Below are 6,498 nucleotides of genomic sequence, written 5' to 3'. Positions count from 1 at the left end.
GAATGAATGACGCAATTGTATGCTACCGAGGGGGGAAAACGACTGATTTATCTGTGAATATATATTTAACTATGTTATTTAAAAACAAATACCCTTAACATATTGTTATATGTGTTGCATGAACCGTCTTTCTATATATTTTTTCTCGCTCCTTTTGTGGCTCTCTTACTAGCACGGAAACAGGTTTTACCAGAAATGTTCAAAATGGGAGATTACCTGATGTTGTAAGCACAATACCAATGGGCGCATTTTGCAAATTTAATGTCAAATCAAATCAACTGTTTATTGGATTCATCACTATACAGCAGGGGTCGGGAACCTTTTTGGCAGAGAGAGCCAAGAATCCAAATATTTTAAAATGTATTTCCGTAAGAGCCATATAATATTTTTTTTAAACACTGAACACAATTAAACGCATGCATTTTTAAGAGTATAATAGGTATCTTATTCTTTGTAATAACATTGGTATTCTGAAGCTAACTGTGGAGGGGGTGTGGCCTGCGGGCCTGCAGCAAAACGGGGTGTTGCCAGGATCGGCCTCGAAATCAGCGACAGGTGCGTAGATGGACCACCTGGGCCTTGTTATCTAATCACCTGTCGCTATGTTATAAGCAGCAGTTAGGAGGAGTATAATAGGTCTCTTATTCTTTGTAATAACATTGGTATTCTGAAGCTAACTGTGGAGGGGGTGTGGCCTGCGGGCCTGCAGCAAAACGGGGTGTTGCCAGGATCGGCCTCGAAATCAGCGACAGGTGCGTAGATGGACCACCTGGGCCTTGTTATCTAATCACCTGTCGCTATGTTATAAGCAGCAGTTAGGAGGAGAGAGGGGGTTGGGGCTGGAGCCAGAGTGCGAGCGAGAACAAAAGAGAAAAAGACAATTGCTGGAAAGCAACTGAGAGACTTATTGAAAAATAAAACAATATTGTAACCCTGAAACAGGCTCTCATGTCGGTGCTTGGTGGTCTGAAGAACCCCCAGGAGGGCAAGCCCCACACTAACCAATAATAAATAAATAACTTCATACCATTAATGCAACTTCTTGAACAGGTGTGGAAGAAAACGGATGTATGGATTAAAAAAGCACAATATTTTTAACATTATTTTTAACACTGTGATTACAAGTGGAATTATTCATTACTTATCGTGTCAAGCAATGTCAGCTCAGATTAACCTGAGAGCCAGATGCAGTCATCAAAAGAGCCACATCTGGGTCTAGGGCCATAGGTTCCCTACCCCTGCTATACAGTGTACATCCATGACTAAACTACTGACTAATCCAAACAATCATCAATCAATCAATCAATCAATGTTTACTTATATAGCCCTAAATCACAAGTGTCTAAAAGGGCTGCACAAACCACTACCACATCCTCGGTAGGCCCACATAAGGGCAAGGAAAACTCACACCCAGTGGGACGTCGGTGACAGTGATGACTATGAGAACCTTGGAGAGGACGAAAGCAATGGATGTCGAGCGGGTCTAACATGATACTGTGCCGCGAGAGTCCAGTCCAAAGCGGATCCAACACAGCAGCGAGAGTCCCGTTCACAGCGGAGCCAGCAGGAAACCATCCCAAGCGGAGGCGGATCAGCAGCGCAGGGATGTCCTCAAGCCGATACACAGGCAAGCGGTCCATCCTGGGTCCCGACTCTGGATGAGCGGTACATCCTGGGTCCCGACTCTGGACAGCCAGTACATCATCCATGGCCACCGGATCGGACCGGACCCCCTCCACAAGGGAGAGTGGGACATAGGAGAAAAAGAAAAGAAACGGCAGATCAACTGGTCTAAAAAGGGAGTCTATTTAAAGGCTAGAGTATACAAATGAGTTTTAAGGTGAGACTTAAATGCTTCTACTGAGGTGGCATCTCAAACTGTTACCGGTCAGGAGTACTGGAGCCCGAAATGAAAACGCTCAATAGCCCGCAGACTTTTTTTGGGCTTTGGGAATCACTAATAAGCCGTAGTCCTTTGAACGCAGATTTCTTGCCAGGACATATGGTACAATACAATCCACTTTATTTATATAGCACATCTATATATATTTATTTATATAGCACATTTAAACAACAAGAAAGTTTCCAAAGTGCTGCACAGCCATGTTAAAAACAATATTAAAAAACAATATTATGCTCCACCAATGACTGAATAAAAACAAAAAATAAATAAATATAAAACCAATACAAAAATAAATATGATTAAAAACAATTTTAAAGGGTAAAATCAATTAAAACAGTAAAATAGAAATCAAAGTGTATAAAAAACACAGAGGACAACAGAGGACCACACAACTCACGTAGTGTTAAAAGCCAAAGAATAAAAATGGGTCTTAAGACGAGACTTAAAACACTCCACTGTGGAAGCAGTTTGAACATGGAGGGGCAGAGTGTTCCAGAACTTAGGGCCGACCACAGAGAAGGCCCTGTCTCCCCTGGTTTTAAGTCTGGTCTTGGGCACCACGAGCTGGAACTGGCTCTCGGACCTCAGAGGCGTGCAGGAGTGTAAATTTGGATGAGGTCCGAGATATATTGAGGTGCCAGTCCATGTAAAGATTTAAAAACAAACAGCAATGTTTTAAAATCAATTCTAAAATGAACAGGGAGCCAGTGCAAACTCTGAAGAATTGGGGTTATATGCTGGCGTTTCCTGGCCCCTGTTAAAAGTCGTGCTGCCGCGTTCTGGACTAACTGCAACCGGGAGAGAGCTTTTTGGCTAATGCCAGCATAAAGTGCAGACTAAACTATTACCACAACTTGGTTTACTAAGAGAAATGTGGATTCAGGCCGGGTGGCCTATTTCAAGTTCCAGGTAACCCTACATTATTATATTTTATAAATAGTAAACCAAGTTGTGGTAGTAGGTTAGTCAGTAGTTTAGTCGTGGATGTACACTGTATAGCAGGGGTCACCAACGCGGTGCCCGCGAGCACCAGGAACCCCGTAAGGAGTCGCCCGCTGGCGTGTTCTAAAAATAGCTCAAATAGCAGCACTTACCAGTGAGCTGTCTCTATTTTTTACATTTTATTTATTTACTAGCAAGCTGGTCTCGCTTTGCTCGACATTTTTAATTCTAAGAGGGACAAAACTCAAATAGAATTAGAAAATCCAAGAACATATCTTAAAGACTTGGTCTTCACTTGTTTAAATAAATTTATTTATTTTTTTTACTTTGCTTCTTATAACATTCAGAAAGACAATTTCAGAGAAAATACAACCTCAAAAATTATTTGAGGATTTTTTAACACATATACCTTTTTGAATTTTAAATTCCTTCCTCTTCTTTCCTGTCAATTTTAATCAATGTTCAAGTATTTTTTTATTGTAAAGAATAATAAATACATTTTAATTTAATTCTTCATTTTAGCTTCTGTTTTTTCGACAAAGAATATTTGTGAAATATTTCTTCAAACTTATTTTGATTAAAATTCCCAAAAATTATTCTGGTAAATCTAGCAAATCTGTAGAATCAAATTTAAGTCTTATTTCAAAGTCTTTTGAATTTCCTTAAACATTTTTGTTCTGAAAAATCTAGAAGAAATAATGATTTGTCTTTGTTAGAAATATAGTTAAGTCCAATTTGTTATATATCATAACAAAGTGCAGAGTGGATTTTAACCTATTTAAAACATTTCATCAAAATTTTAAAATTAATCTTAATCAGGAAAAATTACTGATGATGTTCCATAAATTATTTTTTTAATTTTTTTCAAAAAGATTCGAATTAGCTAGTTTTTCCCTTCATTTTTTTCGGTTGAATTTTGAATTTTAAAGAGTCGAAATTGAAGATAAACTATGTTTCAAGATTTAATTTTCATTTTTTTCGTGTTTCCTCCTCTTTTAAACCGTTCAATTAAGTGTTTTTTTCATCATTTATTCTCTACAAAAACCTTCAGTAAAAGGAAAAAAAATGTACGACGGAATGACAGACAGAAATATCCTTTTTTTTAATGTACAGTATATATATATATAGATTTATTTATTTAATGTAAATTGAGCAAATTGGCTATTTCTGGCAATTTATTTAAGTGTGTATCAAACTGGTAGCCCTTTGCATTAATCAGTACCCAAGAAGTAGCTCTGGGTTTCAAAAAGCTTGGTGACCCCTGCTGTATAGTAATGAATCCAATAAACATTTGATTTGATTTGATATTAAATTTGCAAAATGCGGTTGCGCATTTTGCAAATTGCGCCCATTGGTATTGTGCTTACAACACCTGATACTCGTTTTTTTTTCTCGGTTTGCCTAATACAGGGGTGTCCAAACTGTGGCCCGGGGGCCATTTGCGGCCTGCAGCTAATGTTTTACCGGCCCGCAGCACATCATTCTAAAAATACTAAAATATATATATTTTTTTTAAACAATAAAAAGTGCAATAAAAGAGCAAATTGGTGAAATGCAACGATAAAAAGTTGCTTTGTTGACTCGAATAACACAATTTTTTAAACAATTTCTCCAAAAATAATAATGAACAAAAATCAATGTTGCTATAAATTATTGATTGATTTAAGGACAAAAAGGACATAAACACAAAAAAAATTAAAACATAAAAATTGTCAAAATTAGAAAAAAAAAATTCCATACTAATTATATACTACTAATAATTACCGTATCTCCTTGAATTACCGCCGGGGCGCTAATTAATTAAACATTTATTCTCACTCCTGCGCTTACCAAAGGCATGTGGTAAAAGTAAGCATGCGCTAATTATTTGAAAACTTCTTCTCACTCCGGCACTTACCAAAGGTATGCACTAAAAATTTTAGTGTGATGTAAGCTTGGACCTTAAATCCTACTGAATAGCTCTTAATCTTCTTCCCTTAATGCGATTTCAAGTTACCGGCATTGAAATCAGCCTCCTCTATTATGAAAATGATGACAGGGGAAGTGTCACTCGTGACGTCACGAGTTTGACCCGGCGGTAATACTAAGCATGCGCTAATTATTTTGGGAAGCGAGTTTGACCCGGCGGTAATTCAAGGCAGGCGCATACTATATGCGCTGCGGCAATTCAAGGAAATACTGTATTCTAATTATCCTATTGATTGTTATTATAAATATACTAAACCAATTACAATATATATTATCTGAAGCTGATATAGAGATTTAAGTGTTGAATGAAAAATACAAAAAAGCATGACCTTTTTATGAGTGGGGGACTTCTGGATTCCTAAGGATTTTAGTGGAATTTAACAACTGTCTTTGCTAAAAAAAATAAATAAATAATGAATTCAAATCAATTTTGCTATGAATTATTGACCTATTTAGGGATCCAATTACTTCACATTAAATATTTAAATTTAAAAATATTTTGGGGAAAAATCTTGTATATTTTTTATTTTGCTTCAAAAATAGAGTTTCGACAAAAAGCTCGTAAAATGTTATAACAATAATTAAGTAGAATTAGAGATTAACGGGTTTTATAAAAAAAAAATATATGACTTATTTTGAACCTTTTTTAATAGTGAAACCCTTATGGGTCCCTAGGACCTAACTTGAGGGAGCCCCAAAAATACCAAAACAAAAAAGTACATTGTATTGCTTTTGAAAATGAAAAAATATCAAAATGGCCCTCACATGCTTTGATTTTTCAGTCTGCGGTAGGGGTGGGCGATATCGCAAATTTGGGTATCGATACCGATCCGATCCAATACCGGCCAGTATTGCCAATACCGAAATCGTTACCGATACCGAAATCGATAACGATACCGGAAGTATCGTCATCTGATGGGGGGATTTCGGGGTATCGATACTTTTGAAAAACAAATGTGTACTTATGCCTTTATTAATTGATTATGATAATAATACAACACAGGACAACGATTTAAGTAAAAAAATTAAATATTTATTACAAAAGTAATATCAATAGCAATAAAGTAATGCAAATAAGGTGCAAACAACTACTGAACCTGGCTTGTCATCTCAAAACACACAAACACTTAAGGTAAATAACAAAACTCTAGTTATCGAACACAGTTGTAAACACGAACACAAAACAAAAGAACTGAGAAATTCAAATAAAAAAGTAATATCAATTACAATAAAGTAAGTAGTTCAAAAAAGGTGAAAACAAATACTGAACTTGGCGGGTCGCCTCACAACACACAAGAACTTAAGTAAAAAAGAAAACTCTAGTTATTAAACAGTTGTAAAAATGAACACAAAACAAAAGAACTGAGAAATTCAAATAAAAAAGTAATAATATCAATTACAATAAAGTAAGTAGTGCAAATAAGGTGTAATTAATTTTTTAAATCGGAGTGATTCGCTTAATTTGGTGAAGTATCGATACCATCACGCCAGTCTCGATACGATACTCACTCAGTATCGATACTATCGATACTTGGTATCGATACGCCCAGCCCTAGTCTGCGGCCCTCAGTGGAAAAGTTTGGACACCCCTGTCTTAGATAACATTGATACAGATATATTTATTCTTATTAAAAAGCAACAGTAATAGCTACATAACAAACACACATTAAAATAATTACGACCCA

The sequence above is a fragment of the Nerophis ophidion genome, linkage group LG07 (genome assembly GCF_033978795.1).
Source record: "Nerophis ophidion isolate RoL-2023_Sa linkage group LG07, RoL_Noph_v1.0, whole genome shotgun sequence".
Classification (NCBI taxonomy): domain Eukaryota; kingdom Metazoa; phylum Chordata; class Actinopteri; order Syngnathiformes; family Syngnathidae; genus Nerophis; species Nerophis ophidion.
This window is presented reverse-complemented; position numbering follows the sequence as displayed.